Below are 18,288 nucleotides of genomic sequence, written 5' to 3'. Positions count from 1 at the left end.
TCAAATTCAAAAGTCAACGGAAATTTCACTAGTGTGACAGCGCCTTAAGAAATGTCGAAGTACAACACAGTGGTAAATTGATTTTCATAAGAGAAAATTATAAAAATGTTTTCAGGTGACTTGGTCATGTGGAGAGAATGGATGACATATGGAAGATAAAAGGACTGTAAGTCCCTAGTGTTGGAAGCAAGGGAAAAAAAACTGCAAAAACCGATAAATTGGAGTAAGTCCAAGATTGTGTTTAAGTAGAGGTTTTATACATTCAACTTCCCTGCCAGATATATACTTAGCTATAGACTCCGTCGTCTCCGACAGAATTTCAAATTTCGCGGCACACGCTACCGGTAGGTCAGGTGATCTACCGCCCTGCCCTGGGTGGCAGGACTAGGAACCATTCCCGTTTTCTAATCAGAATTCTTCTGTCGCCCGGGCCATCAACATTGTTGTTGGTTCCTCTCGATTGGTTTTCTTTTTTCACCGGCAATTGATCTTCTTGACCGACTTTTGGTGACGTATCTGGATTGTTGGATTGGCATACGCTTTTGTGGACTGTTTTGTGGACTTGATTTTGGATTTTTCTTTAATAATGTCTGACTCTGGAATGGTTGTGAGACGTTGTGTGAATGTAGGCTGTAAGGTGAGGTTGCCGAAAGCTTCGGTAGACCCTCACACTGTATGCAAGGGTTGCAGGGAGTATGAATGTTCTTTCACTAATACTTGCAAGGAATGTGAGAATTTGAGTGAGAATGAATGGAAGAATCTAACTAATTATTTGAAAAAGTTAGAGAGAGAAAGAGTGAGGAAGGCTTCTTATAGAAGTTTAAGTAGTTCGAGATCTAATGAACTAATTCCTAGCTTGGGATCTTCCCCAAGGGTAAGTATTGCTACTTCTCTTCCTTTGCAGCCCTTCTCCTATTGCAGAACCTGTAGATTCAGCGAAAGAAAAACTTGCGGATCTAAAAGCAGCCTTCAAGTTGATGGAAAACAAAATGGCTGCCCTGCAAGGTAAGGCTAGTGATTTTTCAGTGGACAGTGATATGAGTGTCCCCAGTGTAGTGGAGGGGGCATCTGGTCGGCTCCGCAACGCTCCTAGGTCTAGACCTCTTCCAAGCTCACATGCCCAGAGGAGAAGGAATGTCGAAAACCGAAAGGAGGTTGTGGAGAATCCCCACCGATCAGGTGTCCCTTCGGCGGTTTCTGTGACACCCCAGACTGCCAAGGATCGCTATTGCAAAAGCGTCCTGCGTGAGTGTTTTTCGTCGTCGGGATCTTCATCTCCGAGACGTGATTGGAGGGATTCAGATCGCTCTCGACCACTCAAGAGGAGTTGGAAGGCTCCGACGATTGACTCGAGCCCAGAAAACTTCCCTGAGGAGTCTCCTTCGGGAGTTAAGAAGGCAAGAAGAGCCATTCTTTCAACCAGAGTGAGAAGGAGTCAGGAGGTGGAGGCTATGGACTCCTCCCCTCCTCCCGAAGAGGATAAAGAAGAGGTTACGAAGAGGTTCATGATGGCTATGCAAGAACAGATTTCGTCTTTTGTAGGAGTCCTTTCAAAGGAGCCTCCTAGAAGGAAAGACTCTTCCCTTCCTATCAAGAGATCCTCCAGACGTATGGAGGTATCTGCCGCCAGGATCGATGCTCCTACTCGAGGTGAGGCTTCCTGTACGAACGTGGATGAACCGATCAGACGTCTGGCACCGGCCAGGAGTGAGGAGTCACCAGGAGGCAGGAGCCAAGAGCCAGGAGTGAGGAGTCAACCAGGAGGCAAGAACCAAGAGCCAGGAGTGTGGAGTCATCCATGGCCGGAGGAGGCAGGAGCCAGGAGGCAAGAGCCAGGATGGCCAAGAAGCAGGCGGGGGTCAGGAGTCAGGATGTCAGGAGTCAGGAAGTCAGGAGTCAGGAGTCCAGGGAGTCAGGATGGCAGGATGGCAAGAGCAAGAGGCAAGGAGGCAAAGAGGCAAGAGGTCAAAGAGGTCAAGAGGCAAGATGGCAAGAGGCCAGGATGGGTCAGGAGTCAGGAGTCAGGAGGTCACGGAGTCATGGAGTCAGGAGGTCAGGAGTCCGGAGTCACGGAGTCCGTGGAAGTACCGGAGTCCGGAGTCCGGGAGTCCGGAGTCCGGAGTCCGGACGGAGTCCGGTAGGTCCGGAGTCCGGAGTCCCGGAGTCCGGCATCCGGAGTCCGGAGTCCGGAGGTCAAGGTAAGTCAGGAGCCAGGAGGCAGGAAGTCAGGAGCCAGGAGCCAGGAGGCAGGAGGCAGGAGTCCATGAGGCAAGAGTCAAGAGCCAAGGAGTCAGGAAGGCAGGAGTCGGAGACTCATTCCTGGAATTTATGACTCTTCTCCAATAGAAGCTCCTCTTCAGATCGTAGGAGGTCTTGGAAGGACTCTCCCTCCAAACGAGAGCTTTCTCCTTCGTCTGATCGAGGTTTGGACGATTTGTCTGATGACGAACCTCCTGCAAATGAGGGACTCTCGAATTATAAGGTCTTAGCCTCATTGTTGCTTCAAGAGTTTGGAGACCACTCTTAGTCCGGCGGCCTCCTGCTTCCTCGTTCTCTCTTTCGAGCTCGGCTACGGCAAAATCTTCGGCCTTTCTGAAAATGAAGCCTGCAATTTCTATGAAATGCGGAAGGCTTTCCATTCTTTAGATTTCTTGGATGGACAAGAAGAAAGAGTTGGGAAAGACTGTATTCTGCATGCCTCCTTCCAAACTCCATGGAAAGAGAGGTATTTGGTATGGGACAGGAGAGACTATGGGTCTTTCTCTTCCTGCCTCGGCAGATGCGGACTTTTCCAATTTAGTGGAGGCATCTAGACATCACTCTTTAGGATCGGTCAGATCGACGTGGAGCATTTCGGAGTTGAACCACTTCTAAAGGGACTTTTTGTCACTTTAGAGGTGTTCAATTTTCTGGATTGGTCACTCGGAGTTCTGGCCAACAAATCTAAAGATCCGGAGTTTCTTAAAAACCCAGAGATTCTCCATAGCGTCCTGTCTTGCATGGACAAGGCAGTACAGGACGGTTCGGGAGAAGTGGCTTCCATTTTTTGGTGCTGGTCTTCTGAAGAAGAGATCAGTATATGGATCCCTGTTATCAAAAGGGGTTTCTCTGAGCCAGAGGACTGCTTTATTGTTCGCCCCTCTGTCGGATCATCTGTTTCCTTCTCAGTTAGTGAAGGATATATCTCGCTCGCTGACTGAGAAGGCGACACAAGACTACTAGTACAAACGTCCAAGAAAGGACGCCCTGTAGTGTCGACGATTAAGAAGGACTCTCGTCCTCCTCAGCAGCCCTTTCGTGGAGGTGCAGCGGCTCGTCCCCCTGCCAGAAAGAAGAGCTCTGACAAGAGAGGAAGGTCTTCCTTTAGACCTTTCAAGAAATCTAAATGACTTGTTGCTCCTTCAGCACCAGTGGGGCGCCAGACTCCTGAACTTGCAGGAGTATGGGCGAAAGGGGAGCCGACCCTTGGTCAGTCTCGGTCCTAAAGAAAAGGATACGTAATCCCCTTCGAGGACAGCCCTCCCCTAACATCTACGCCTCGGAACTGTCAGCGAGGTACAGAGACCCTGTAATGAGACAGACTCTCCTTCAATGGTGGAACAAATGTGGGAAAAGGAGGCCATCAAACTTGTGCAGGATCCACACTCCCCGGGATTTACAATCGCCTTTTTCTAGTACCAAAGGCATCGGGGGGTGGAGACCAGTACTGGACGTAAGCGCTCTGAATAGGCTTTGTTCAGAAAAAGAAGTTCCGTATGGAAACGTCGGCTTCAGTAATGTCGGCTCTTCGTCCAGGAGATTGGATGGTCTCTCTGGACTTGCAAGATGCGTATTTCCACGTTCCCATTCACCATTTGTCAAAGAAATATCTTCGGTTTGTAATAGGAGACAAGATTTTTCAATTCAGGGCTCTGTGCTTCGGTCTGTCTACAGCTCCGCAGGTATTCACCAACCTGATGGCGAATGTGGCAAGATGGCTTCACCTAGAGGGAATAAACATCTCCCTCTACTTAGACGACTGGCTGATCAGGGCCAAGTCGGAGATTCAGTGCTTGGAGGACTTATCAGTAACAAGAAACATGATAGAATCGCTGGGATTACTCGTGAACCTCGAGAAGTCGCAGCTGATCCCAGCCAGAGCTTGGTCTATCTGGGGATTCAGATGGATTCTCGGGGGTTTTCGAGTATTTCCTTCGCGAGAAAGAATCACTCGAGGTTTGTCGAAAATCTCGAGCTTCTTAGAGAGAAAGAGCAGTTCAGCGAGGGATTATCTGAGCCTTTTAGGGACCCTGTCCTCACTAGAAAAGTTCTTCTCACTGGGGAGGCTTCACCTTCGCCCTCTTCAGTTTTTCCTGAAAGGGGTGTGGAGTTGGAAGACGGGACAACTCTCGGACATCTTCTCGCTTCCACAAGAGATAAAAGATCACTTGAAGTGGTGGATCCTTCCTCTTCAAAAGAACGAAGGCGTATCGCTTGCCCTGCAGAACCCAGACCAAGTGTTATATTCCGACGCTTCAGAGTCGGGATGGGGAGCGACGCTAGGAGCAAGGGAGGTGTCAGGCACCTGGACAAAGGAACAGGTGTCCTGGCACATCAATTGCAAGGAACTAGTGGCCATACACCTAGCCTTAAAGTTCTTCGAAGAGAGAGTCAGAGGCGGGGTGATACAGATAAACTCGGACAACACCACGGCTCTGGCTTACATACGCAAGCAAGGAGGCACGCACTCTTTCTCCCTCTTTCAGTTAACAAAACACCTGTTAACCTGGACAGAAGAAAGAGGCATAACTCTCCTCACAAGATTTGTACAAGGGATAAAGAATGTGAGAGCGGACAGACTGAGCAGGAGGAATCAGGTCCTTCCCACAGAATGGACTCTACACGAAGAAGTGTGTCGAAGTCTTTGGTCCCTGTGGGGGAGACCTCACATAGACCTGTTTGCGACGTTCCTCTCCAAAAGAGTAGAGATCTTTTGCTCTCTAGTGGAAGATCCGAGAGCCTTCGCAATAGACGCGTTTCTCCTGGATTGGTCGGGTGTGGACGCCTACGCCTTTCCCCCGTTCAAGATCCTGGGGGAAGTGCTCAGGAAGTTCGTAGCTTCAAAGAGCACGAAGTTGACATTAATAGCCCCATTTTGGCCAGCCCAAGAATGGTTCACGGAGGTACTGGAGTGGATAGTGGACTTCCCCAGATCTCTTCCAAACAGACCAGATCTACTCAGACAACCCCACTTCGAGAGGTTTCATCACAACCTCCCAGGTCTCGCTCTGACTGCCTTTCGACTATCGAAAGACTTGTCAGAGCGAGGGGCTTTTCTCGCAAAGCTGCGGGCTCTATCGCTCGAGCCCGCAGAGCTTCGACGAGAAGAGTATACCAATCGAAGTGGGAAGTCTTTAGGAGGTGGTGTAAGAGTCAGAAGCTGTCCTCCTCCAGTACCTCTATAGTTAATATTGCCGATTTCCTCCTCTTTCTGAGAGAGGAATCACACCTATCTGTCTCAACAATAAAGGGATACAGAAGCATGCTGTCTTCAGTATTTAGAAATCGAGGGCTAGAAATTGCAGACAACAAAGATCTACACGATTTAATTAGATCCTTTGAAACTTCAAAAGCAGCAACTCCTAGAACACCTAGTTGGAATCTGGACGTTGGTCCTGAAATTTCCTTTCCTCGGATAAATTCGAGCCTTTACTCTGGCTTCCTTCCGCGACGTCATAGGAAATGCTTATTCCTGTTGTCTCTCGCTACAGCCAAGAGGACGAGCGAATTGCACGCTCTGGATTCCACAGTGGGGTTCAAAGGAGATGCTGCCATCTGCTCGTTCCAGACAATGTTTCTGGCGAAGAACGAAAACCCGTCAAAACCTTGGCCCAGAAGCTTTGAAGTAAAAGGTCTATCTAACCTCGTAGGCAGAGAGACAGAGAGGTCTCTCGTCCAGTGAGAGCTCTTAAAATTTTATTTAGAGAGGAAGAGACAGATGGGAGCTTGTCAACAAGGTCTTTGTGTGCTGTGAAGAACCCCAAAAGACTCATGTCCAAAAACAAAAAGCCTTGCCTTCTTTGTGAGAAGCGTAATTACGGACGCACACAAGAACTGCTCTTAGGAATCCTTCGGTCTTCTAAAGGTTAAGACCCATGAGGTGAGAGCAGTAGCAACGTCTTTGGCGTTCCAAAGGAATATGTCTCTTAAAAATATTATTGAGACTACGTATTGGAGGTGCAATTCAGTGTTTGCATCTCATTATCTGAAGGATGTGAGAGTGACTTATGAGAAGTGCTTCTCTCTAGGTCCATTTGTATCAGCAGATACAGTGCTGGGTCTTGGAGCAAAGACTGATCCTTAAAATATTTTGATTTTATCGTACATAAACCCTCTTGTCAGATATGTGCTTGATTTTCTATTAGCAAGCTCACGGATGTCGCACGGGCGCATAGTGTCGTTGCTGGTAGGGGATCAAGGGTATGTATGGCTAGTGGGGGGGTACAAAAATTTTTTTTTTTTTTTATAATGAACGTGTAATTATGTTTCGAGTTTTTGGTTGTTTTGTAAGGAGTTCGGGGGGATAACTCCTTGCAATCTTAGAACTAACATGGATGTTAGGATCAGGTGATCGGGATCGGTGTTGTGCTCCTTGAACAAGGTGTATTGTCATGTTAGTGGAATAGCACCCAATGACAAAGCCTTTAGGCTCTGCCGAGTAAGTGGTTAAGACCCCATTGGCAGACCCACAAGAACTCTTAGCCATAGATCAATATCTCGCTGAGGCTCTTGAGGCTAAGCAGACTCCAAGGCAGTAGCCGCGAAGTCTTCAGCCTAATAAGGTAGGAACCAAGGTTTATTAATACCTACAACATATGTTGTTTACCTGTCTATTTCAGTAGTTAGCTGTCTCTTACCCACCACCAATGGGTGCTAATCAGCTAAGTATATATCTGGCAGGGAAGTTGAATGTATAAAAATGATATTGTCATGTTACAATAAAGTTTTATACATACTTACCTGACAGATATATACGATTAATGGCCCACCCAGCCTCCCCGCAGGAGACAGGTGGAAGAGAAGAATTCTGATTAGAAAACGGGAATGGTTCCTAGTCCTGCCACCCAGGGCAGGGCGGTAGATCACCTGACCTACCGGTAGCGTGTGCCGCGAAATTTGAAATTCTGTCGGAGACGACGGAGTCTATAGCTAAGTATATATCTGTCAGGTAAGTATGTATAAAACTTTATTGTAACATGACAATATCATTTTGTAAGGAGAGTCGACGTACTGTTAATAGGCTTCCTTTGTCGATATATATAGCACCTGATGCTGTGGAAGTCTTTTGCACTATGTGTCCAACCTTGGTTCAGCAGCTGCAAGATGAAAGTAACAGTAACTTGTTTGGTTTTTAGCTGAAATTCCACGTGTTAGAAAAAATGTTTATAGGTAAAATTCCAAACGCAAATATGTTTACATTAAAAGCCGATAGTCCTATATACACAACAGCAGCCATTACCATAAATTTCCATCACTTTTCCATAGGACTAATCTCGGCCCAGCGCATATATAGAGCGAGGGAGATAATAACCTCATTAGCCAGTTTAAACCCGAACTTCCACTGAATGTCACGTAGCGGACATGGCAAACAAAATGCAATTAACCTGTCGTGAAACGGACCCTCAAAAATTCTAATTATAAAATGTTACATATAATGGATCGTCGCTTATTCTACGGACGGCCGAGGGGTTCGTATTTTGGTTCAGTTTTTTTTTTTTTTTTTTTTTGCAGCGTTATTTTTTTACGTTATAATGTTGTGTTCCCCAGAGTAAATTTGATTTCACTGTTAAAGGATGTGGCTGTGAAAATTGTCTTATTTCCTAGAGGCTGTCCTTGTTATGTGGAACGGTTTATTTTTTATTATAACGTGATATAAAGTATGTATATAATTATATGTATGTGTGTATACATCTATTTTAATGTAATATATATATGTATATATATATATATATTTTTTATAGATATATATATATATATATATATATAATATATATATATATATATATATATATATATATATATATATATATATATATATATATATGAACGTATATTACATATTGCATAAGCATTTACATATAGCCATACAGCACGCCCATAAGAGGAAAAATAAAATGATAAAGCATAATCGCTTGTTGACCTGGTTTTTACCTATTATACTGGTTTCAACTCTTTTCCTTGAGTTTAACGATTGTTGTAATATTTTTCCTTTCATGTTTACTTTCTGAGTCACTTTTAGTGTTTGCACCATTGTACCTGGAAAATGTGTTAAAAGAACACAAAAGCGGTCGGTATTTTGTTCCTTTATTCCACTCATGTGGTCTGTGTTGCGTAAATATTTAATACGTATTATATTAAATATATATAAATGTGTGTGTATGTATTTATGTATTATCACAATCATTACTGGTAAGAGTATTATCTTTCCCCCAACCTCCATTTGTGATTTTAGCCAGAGGTATGAGAAAAAGAGATATGTGGAATTTTGAAATAGAGTGTAGTCTAATATTTCAATCGTACTCAGACGACGCCTACTAAATAAAAATCCTGGAATTTTGAAATAGACTATAGTTTGATATTTCAATCGTACCCAGACGACGCCTACTAAATAAAAATCCTGGCTAGTTAAGTCATCATACCGGTGTCACTTTCCTTAAGTAAAAACGCAGACATTCGCCGAGAGTCCATTAGACAGAATTGTCGGAGTTTGCATTAACAAACGTGATTGGAATGAAATCTTTATTTGACCGATGGCAGTACGCCTCTCAGAAACGATAATCTGATGTTATACTGCAAGTTCAGAGTTTATTCAACAGTTAAGGAAAGATTTTTTCCTCTCTAAAAATAATTTTCTCAATTATCCCGATTAAGTCTCGCTGACAATCCTTGCTCATCACATCGCCTAGGTCTGTAGAAAGTTGAAACTTATGTAAACAAGGACGTTTATCCAAAGTTTAATCTGGATTTTCTTTATTTGGGATTGCCAACTGGATGGGGAAGGACAGACTTTTTTTACATGTCTGATAAGAGGAAAACGAGTTTTTAAAGTTTACCTTTCGAGTTTTTAACTTCCTGTCCGTTATGAAGAAAATGAGTGTTTAACCCTCGAGTTTCTCAGCCTTTTCTGCTAAACAGAAAATGAGTGTTGAATTCTTAAGATTTTTCTTCCCCGTCCTCAAAGAAGAAAAGTAGTATTTAACCCTGAAGGGTTTCTACCCTTCTTGTCTAGAGGAAAATTAGTGTTTAACCTATGAGATTTTCTTCCAATCTGCTAAGAGTAGAATAGGATTCATTTCTCAGTGTTGATAATTGGTGACGCGAATTGTTTTTCCTCTTCAGTTGTTGCATTTAGACTTGTCTTCCAGTATCATTAACCTGCCGTTTAGGATGCGTGTCAACTGCATCCTACTGGTTCAACCCATTTTACCAACTTAAGGTATTGGATTGCACCGCTTTTTGTCTTTTAATTAAATCTCACAGACACACGCAACTGTTCGGTAATTTTACTTGCTCCATCGTCTGGCAAGTCTATTATGCAAATGTTCCGAGGACAGAAATAGGTAAAAAGTTAACGAGAAGGGTTTCTGTCAAGATAGGAGGGTTGATGATCTAAAAAAATGAAAAGTACCTAATAAAGTACTTCGTTTTATATCAGTGTTATTAATATAATACAGTTCTGAGGCAGGAAATCTTTGCAATGTAAGTATATTTTTTTATATCCTGGGTAAATTCTTAGGCAAATCATTTTAGTTTTTTCTAGATGAATATCATAAAATCGAAATAGAATTGAGTAAGTGGAAAAATCACTGCCAGATTTAATAAGCTTTCTTATATACCAATCCATATTTTTTGTGGTTACAGAATTTAACAAAACGCGCGCACAGTAAATTTACCTGTTAATTAGGTCTACTCAAATTCTGTGAGCATTCACTTAGTGAATGTGACTTGATACATTATAATAAATCCAATTCATTATCATGATTATAAGCTGTCTCATTCAACACGAGAGAGAGAGAGGAGAGAGAAGAGAGAGAGAATATGCTAAAAGAAGCGCATAATGATTTCCTAATGAACTGCGATTTCGGAGTGTAGGTTCAGTTGGTTAGTCGTTTGTATCCTGCTAATTTCAACTTGGTGACCATTCCAGGCCTTGTTTCAAGGCTATGCTGTTGGTAAACACGGAAAAAAGGTTAATAATGAATTCCACAGAAGCACAAAAAGCCACTTTTCGAAATAAAAAGAATTCTCGTCGCTCTTTTTAGTTGTTGTGGTAATGTCGAAGGTTCTGTTGTTGTTTTTATTATTATTATTATTATTTTATTATTATTATTATTATTATTATTATTATTATTATATTATTATTATAATTATTATTATATTTAGTTCAGCATTATTATTTAAGATGAGAGTACAGTGAATGAAATATTTGACTAGTTGAAGAGCAAGACATTGACCTTGAACTACTTAGCATTCACATTGTCTCAGACAAAATGGCACTTTTTATTAACTGGATCCTTGATAATGCTTTGGCAACAAATATTCCTTAACTCATAGGGAATACACTTACGACTTGTTTGGCTATTGAACAGTTTTCAGTGATGCGTCATTCAGCTGTGACGTCAAGCATAGGCAATTAAGTATCCCATTGAAAATGTATTTTGCTTTTTAAGGAAACTTGGAAAAAATTTATCTACTGTGATTATCAAGATCAGAACAAAGGAAGAAGTAGAAAAGTTTATAGGTCGATTACAGAATACCTGATTTGTATTTAGAGCGGCTGCATTCAATGGATATATACAAGTCCTTGTTGATATTTTTACCTGCAGAAACTTATAGCGGGGTTTTAGGAGACCTCACCTGGATCAATTATGCAAGCGGCTTGATAAATAAGCCCAGATTAAAAGTTACGCACATCCAATTTGGCTTTTTGAAAACTTTAGGTGACTTATCACAGCAGCCTTAACCTAGAAGGTGAGGTTTATGAAACCTTGAGGTAAGGTTCTGTCAGGTGAAATTAAGTTTTAACCTCTCTTGGAAACATAAGTAATTCTTAGTATTCTTGTGCAAATAGCTATGTATTCTTTATATCCTGCTTAATTAGGATAGGATTATTATCAGCAGATGTAATAAATTATACATTGTTAATACTTTAATTAATGTTACTGTTGATAATAAGTATGACATCAGTAGTATTGAGCTACTTGCAATTCCATGAGTTTGTTTTGTGAACTGTTTGTGTTAGATGCAAGTATGTTTTATATCAGTTTTCTCATTCGGTAAGCACGTTATTCTCAATATGAGAATGACATTTAATGCTTCTACAAAATATATTGCTGTTTAGTAAACGACAACATCGGAATTATCCATTTTAATCTTCATTTATAATGAAATTAAGTATTTCACCTTGGGATGTAAAGGCGACAATAGGCGCCTTTGTGATATACAGTGTTTCCTTTTAACACCAAAGATTTTAATGGTTTCTCCCGAGCAGCCTGAGACCCTTGAGGCGTTTACACTAGAGCACCTCGACTGGCATCATTTGGCAACGCACCATCAAATTATTCACCAAGTTAACAAGTTCATTCTTTCCTTTTTTTTTGGTCACCACCAAAAGCGCAGACGAAGAAAACCCCAGTCGCCGTGCATTGATTGTGTAGAATCTCTAAGCGAATTGCAAAGAAAAAAATAAATAAAAACGTAGAGAGTGTGTTTGCGTTGGAGATCTTAATAGGGTCATTTGGGGCATTTCTGCTGGTCCTTGATAATGTTGCCCCCATTGGAGGGAGCCTGGCGAATAAAATCTCTTATTTGGGGGGGTTAGTGGGGCCGGAGAAGGAGGTTCGTCTTCTCAATTATGTTTATTTTTCAGGGCGATAAGCTTTCCTTGAGCTGGCAGCTAAGTGCTCCTAGACCCTGAGCAAAGCTCGGTGTGCGTTTGTTTTTATCTACGTAGTAAAGATTACCAGCTTAATTGATGCTTATTTAGGTAATAAAAGTTATTATTCCCCAGTAGAGTTTGACCATTCACGATTTTTAAATCGCTGTCTCTGCGAATATACAGTTCCCAGTATTATTGGATTCTTGGAGTTAAGAGGATCCATTTGCGCTCATGAAAATCTTCTTATCCTTCTGTATGAAAAAGAAAACTAGAAACGTGATAGGATATTTCTATATTTTCCATGGTTGTTTAAGTGTGTGTTATATATATATATATATATATATATATATATATATATATATATATATATATATATATATATATATACACACAGGGTGATTGAAAAGTAACTCCCCATTTTAAAAAATTTATATAATTTTCATATGCAGTTATTTTTTGTTCAAATTTTTAATGTATGTTCCTTAATATATGACAAATTTAATTGGTATTTCTTATCACTGTGTACGAACTGTGCTGAAGAAGCATCTTAAATGGCGTGCTTGGAAGCCGCATTATTGCCAAGTACTCTCTGCCGAAGACTGCAACATTCGCATGGAGTTTTCAGAAATTATGTTGGCTTGGTATGAGGATTGGCCAGGTCTTTTTCAAAATATCCTTTGGAGTGATGAAGCAGTTTTTCATATCGGTGGATTTGTGAACCGCCACAACTGTCATTACTGGGCAGAAGGAGATCCTCGAATTATCTCAGAAAAATTTCAGAATCGGCCTAAGATAACAGTATGGTGTGGAATTACTTCAGATAGGATTGTGGCCTTCTTCATCTTTCGCAATACCATGAATGCGGAAAGGAATCTCACTTTGCTGCAAGATGAAATCTGACCAGTTGTGAATACTTGGGCGAATATTGAAGACTTCATTTTTATGCAAGATGGTGCACCACCACATTTTGCTATTGTTGTTCGTGAATGGCTGAGTGAACATTTTCCTGGGAGATGGTTGGATCGACGTGGTCCACATGATTTAACACCGTGCTACTTTTTTCTTTGGTGTTGGTTGAAGGAACAAGTTTATTCCAAGAAACCAACAACCTTAGAAGAACTTGAAGGACAAATAAGATTAGCTATTTCTGCCGTGCCACAAGAGTTCTTGGAAAGATCAGTATAAGCGATCCCCAAGCGGCTTGAGAAGCTACAGGCAAATGCTGGTGCCTATATTGAATTTTAAATAAAACTCCATATTATTAGTGTTCTCTCATATTGATTTTTTGTAAAAATAACGATTCATAAATAAATTAGAAATTTTTTAAAATAGGGAGTTACTTTTCAATCACCCTGTGTATATATATATATAATATATATATATATATATATATATATATATATATATATATATATATAAGTCATATCACATTACCGTGATTCATATACATATATCGAGCTACAATGTCCTTTAATATCTAATTCGCTCTACCTCGGAATTAATATATTTTCATATATGCTTAACCGAAGGGGAATTTTTTCTCGATAATAGATTTACCTGTACTTGGGCGCGAACGCAGGTACATTATAAATCCAGGACCGTCAGTGGAAGCGGTACCACCCAACCGCGAGAGGCTGGGTGGTACCGCTTCCACTGACGGTCCTGGATTTATAATGTACCTGCGTTCGCGCCCAAGTACAGGTAAATCTATTATCGAGAAAAAATTCCCCTTCGGTTAAGCATATATGAAAATATATTAATTCCGAGGTAGAGCGAATTAGATATTAAAGGACATTGTAGCTCGATATATATATATATATATATATATATATATATATATATATATATATATATATATATATATATATGTATGCTTATGTTACTAAATAGTGTGTGGCAATATATTCAGCTAAGGCCACAGCAATAAAATATGTACATTGTACCTATAAAATTTGTTGGAAATCCGACGAAAGTGATTAGTATTCCCTTCTTTTTATTTTTTATCTTTACCTGTAGCCTTAGCTGAATAATATAATTATAATATTTATATATATATATCAGATATAATATATATATATATATATATATATATATGTGTGTGTGTGTGTGTGTGTGTGTGTATATGTATGTGTTCGAAAGTATTGGCGTGGGTGAACGCAACGTAACGCTGAGGCTTGCCCGTAAATCATTTGAACATTAAGTTCTTCTGAAGCTTAACTACAAACTTCCTGGAATTAAATCATTAAAATTGCAGATAAGAGACAAAGTAGGTAGCATTGATACTTTGTTTTTGTTATTCTGATTCTTGATGAAAATACGAATCTTTTAATCACTAACCCGCACTTTAACTCATCAACGCTCCCTCATGTAAATTCAAATATAAAATATTTGACCGAACATCTACTCAGGCAGAGTAAGCTGTTTTATTCAGACATAAAGTGTTGGACTGAAGATTCAGACTTTTCCAAAATATGTTTAAGACAAAGTATAAGTTTTTTTTATGCAATTTTGTGTAAATCATTTTTTGTAGAGTCAGATGAATATTTGTCTTGAATGATACTTAACCAATAAGACTCTTCTTTTTCATTTCTTCTTACTACCAGTAAATATAATTATTAGTAAATCTACTCATCAGGCTTCTTGTCTTGCAAATTCAATTTTTTTTATAACAATGATTTTCACATCCTACGTCCACAGGAGATTAATTGTTCCTGTAATTTTTTTGAAGTAAGAAGAAACTTCTAGCAAGAAACAAATGACAGAGTAAATTACTGACTGGTTCGGAATTAACAAAAATAAAACACACACACACACACACACACACACTAACGGGATGATTTCCCCAACCCTCTTTTAGCATGATAGAGCGCCAATGCAAAATAGATTAAAAGTTCGAGAAGATTAATTATGCAAATCTCGACTCGGTGATTCCATAGAAACCTGACTTATTGAGTCGAAGGTCTCGTGGTCATGATTCCATAAGTTGAATGGACATAGAATAATGGCAAAGTGGCGGAATGCCTTATGGATTCTAGACTGGTTTTAATTGGAGTTCAGTTTCGTGATTTTCCAGTTTCCTTTTCGATATTCTTACAGGAATAACAATAGTGGGTGATGGAAGGAATTTATGCGAAATACACTCAACAGCTATAGCTGCCACTGTTGTTGTATTAAACCCGAGTGTTATTATTATTGTTATTATTATAATTACTATTATTATAAGTAGTAATAGTAGCAGTAAATTATTAGTTAGCCACAATACCCATGAAAAAAATCTTTTATTATTATCGAAATCAAGGTGTTTGTAGAATGAAATTTACGAACTTAGCATATGGACACACGCGTACGCACGCACATATAAACTTTTTCCCTGAGTAATGAGATAAAATGTAGGTAAAAATCACTAATATAGTATTTTTTTTTTTTTTTATAAAAGTTAAAGTTTATCAGAAACATTTGAATAGAATATCAAAGAAAATTTCCCAATCAGACAATAGGATAGTGTTTGTTTACATTCAAATAAATACAAAACGCAAACGTGATTACTCTGCAACCTGATTGTAAAGATAAAAATATTCATCAAAAACATTAACTGGAAAATAAAAAAGGCGATACAGATAATTGAAGTACGAGAATACAGATTATTTAGCACAAAAGCAACAAATGAGTCAGTTTGTAGATGTTCACCGAAAAAAAGATATGTAAACTTACCTTCAGTCAAACACAACACTTTTCTTTGTAGGTAACTAAGTGTGCATGATTTCATTTTTCATTTTCAACATTTATATAACTTCCGTCTGGCATAATTACAATTCTATTCTTTTCAAATAGAAATATTTCTGTTCCTTTATCTGATAGAAATAAAATATATTAAAAAGATATCACTTCGATAAACCACTTTCACTGCACATTACAACTCTGTAAAAATATGCAATTACTCATTTACATAAACATTATTTTACGTAGTTCAAGAGGGAGAGAGAGAGAGGAGGAGACAGAGAGAACACGGATTCGAGAGAGAGAGAAGCATGTTAGGCAGAGAGAGAGCGAGTACATGGCACGTCGTATCCTCACGACTGCTGTCGAGGTTCTGGCAAGCTAACTCAACCGTAAGTCTACGGGCGGTGGCTGCCAGCATTCACCTTCCAACTTGCCATTGGAGATGAAGTTGTTTACCGTATCTCAAGCGCTCTCGCTTCCTTATCAGGCACTTGCACTCCCATCCTCTTCCATCCCCATTTTTTTATATCTATAACACATACAACGTTGCAAGGTTACGTAAACTATTACGTGAAAGACTTTGGATTTGCATCTTAGTCTAAGGTTGCAATTTTATTTCCTTAAGACTCAATTTTATACATGCAATGTTGATTAGAGGCACTATTTTGCATTAGCACTATTGGCTGACGTTTTTTGTGTTTTCGCTGACTTGTCACTTATTATTACAGAAACATTTTAATTATTCGTTAAGGAGAAAAATATCAAAAGAAAATCAGATCGAAATCTGAGTCGGCCAACGAATTGAATAAATTTATGATGTGTAATTATTTGTATCGCTGATAATGAAGTCATCATGAAATGAAGTCTCCGAATATATGATAAAACCTCCGGAGTTTCAAAAATGACATAATTGAGGTTTTGTTTATTGGAATCTGTATCTCTTTACAGTTAACCTAATGCATGATACTATAAGAAATGATAATGATAGCATGTTCAGCACGCTCTCAGGTTGTTTGAGGATCATAGTGGGCGTTTATCGTTATCTTTGTTAAGAAATATTTTAATTGCTCGCATTTAGTTCCTGACATCGGCTTTGAGATAAAAAGATCGAATCAGAATTTGACCTCATTCTTCGATCGTTGATGTATATAGTAGTTGAGGCTACTTAGTTTTGTCCATATTACCGATACGTAAAGAGAATATTTTATATTATTCTTTGTTAATGTTTTGATGTTTTTGATCTTCACAACGTCCTTATTATCGGAATATGGGAAGACTAGAATCTCAACTCGTATACTTTTAACAAGATCGTAAGAATGCGAGCGAGTTCAAAAGACATCTGCCACCTCTACCTTCGCTATATTTTTAAAAGGAGAAAATTTTTGTTTCAAATTATAAGGCCTCCCCTTTTTCTTGTTATCTTAGATTAAGTTGCCCTTATGCCAGCACCGGCTGTTGTTCTTGAAGCATCCTACTGGAGGCTTCCATCGTGAGTAATGCATAGAATACGAAAGATCATTGTTACAATATCAGAATTAAGATAACTGTTATATAATTTTTAAAATGGTCTACAATTTCCTGTTGATATAGTCAGAAAATGTTTCTTTCATCTTTGGTTGCAATCATAAAAAATTATAAAGGGCTCTCGTCAAAAGACAAAATCTAGCTAAAAAGAAAATTGTATTTCGAGAAAACCAGCAAATTGTAAAGAGTTTCAGGTATAGTCAAAATAAATATTTCACGTTTAAAACTTCTGTTAAGCTATTAAAAATCTGGTTTTCGTTTAAGTCAACAAAAATTGATAGGTAAAACCTTAGTTTTCATATAGTCTTTCGGTATAGTTTGAGGTAAACATTTTATTTTTCGTTTGTTATTCGTTCAGCAAGAATAGAAAGAAACACTCGAATTTTCAAAGCTCGGAGAAGGAAAGGCGAAAGATGAAAGCAGGAAATATATAGAGAATTCGGAATTTTTTCCCTGGTAATTCCCTCTAACAAGATTTTCCACCGGACCACCAAAAATTCTCCAGCCTTCTCTTCGTGATTTCCCAATTCCGAGGATTTCCCGTGTGTCATTTTGAGTGTCACTAATTTTTTCCTTTTTATTAATGAATGGATCTCTTGTTGAACCTCCGGCCTATTTTCTGAAGTGATACGTGGCGTTTTATTCTATTTTCGTAGGTGATGTGGAACTTGTTAGTCTCACTTGCGGTATAAGTTGTTTTAATCCGTTTTATTAAATGCAACATATCGGTTTCATTTAGTTCCTTGTGAGATTCGTAGCATTTTGATGTTTTGTTAAAGGATACATAAGTTTCTGATTCTATTTCTAAGTGATACATGGCAAGATATTCTATTTTCATGATTGATACCGGTATTAACTTTAGATATCTAAGTTCTGAGTGTTTTACCTTTATTTTAAGACATTTAGATTAATTTCATAATTGATGCATAGCATGTCAATCTATTCTCACAAGTGATTAACAGTATTAAATGGTGTATCTTAACTGCTCAGTAATTTTCTTTTATGTTAAGTCATATATAGTATTTTTATGTTTGAAGTGATAGGCAGCATCCAAGCCACTTCATAGTATTACGTTCAATCTTGTTCTATTATTCACCATATAAAAGTACTTGTAAAACAAAAACATT

The 18,288-nt window shown here is 39.1% G+C and overlaps 2 protein-coding genes across 2 annotated transcripts in view; one reads left to right on the top strand and one right to left on the bottom strand.

The window, feature by feature from the left end:
- LOC135223725 (glutamate receptor ionotropic, kainate 2-like) overlaps window positions 1-15,923 on the bottom strand; it is a 119,616-nt gene extending 103,693 nt beyond the window's left edge. Inside the window, 1 exon segment of the mRNA XM_064262481.1 lies at window positions 15,629-15,923. The gene's annotated coding sequence lies outside the window, so the exon portion shown is untranslated.
- The window catches only part of LOC135223724 (uncharacterized), a 151,034-nt gene that overhangs the window by 49,661 nt on the left and 83,085 nt on the right, over window positions 1-18,288 (top strand). The gene's annotated exons all lie outside the window — the stretch shown is intronic.

This window comes from Macrobrachium nipponense, chromosome 10 (assembly GCF_015104395.2).
Source record: "Macrobrachium nipponense isolate FS-2020 chromosome 10, ASM1510439v2, whole genome shotgun sequence".
Taxonomy (NCBI): domain Eukaryota; kingdom Metazoa; phylum Arthropoda; class Malacostraca; order Decapoda; family Palaemonidae; genus Macrobrachium; species Macrobrachium nipponense.
The sequence above is the reverse complement of the archived record's forward strand: the minus strand, read 5'-3'. Positions and strand labels throughout refer to the sequence as shown.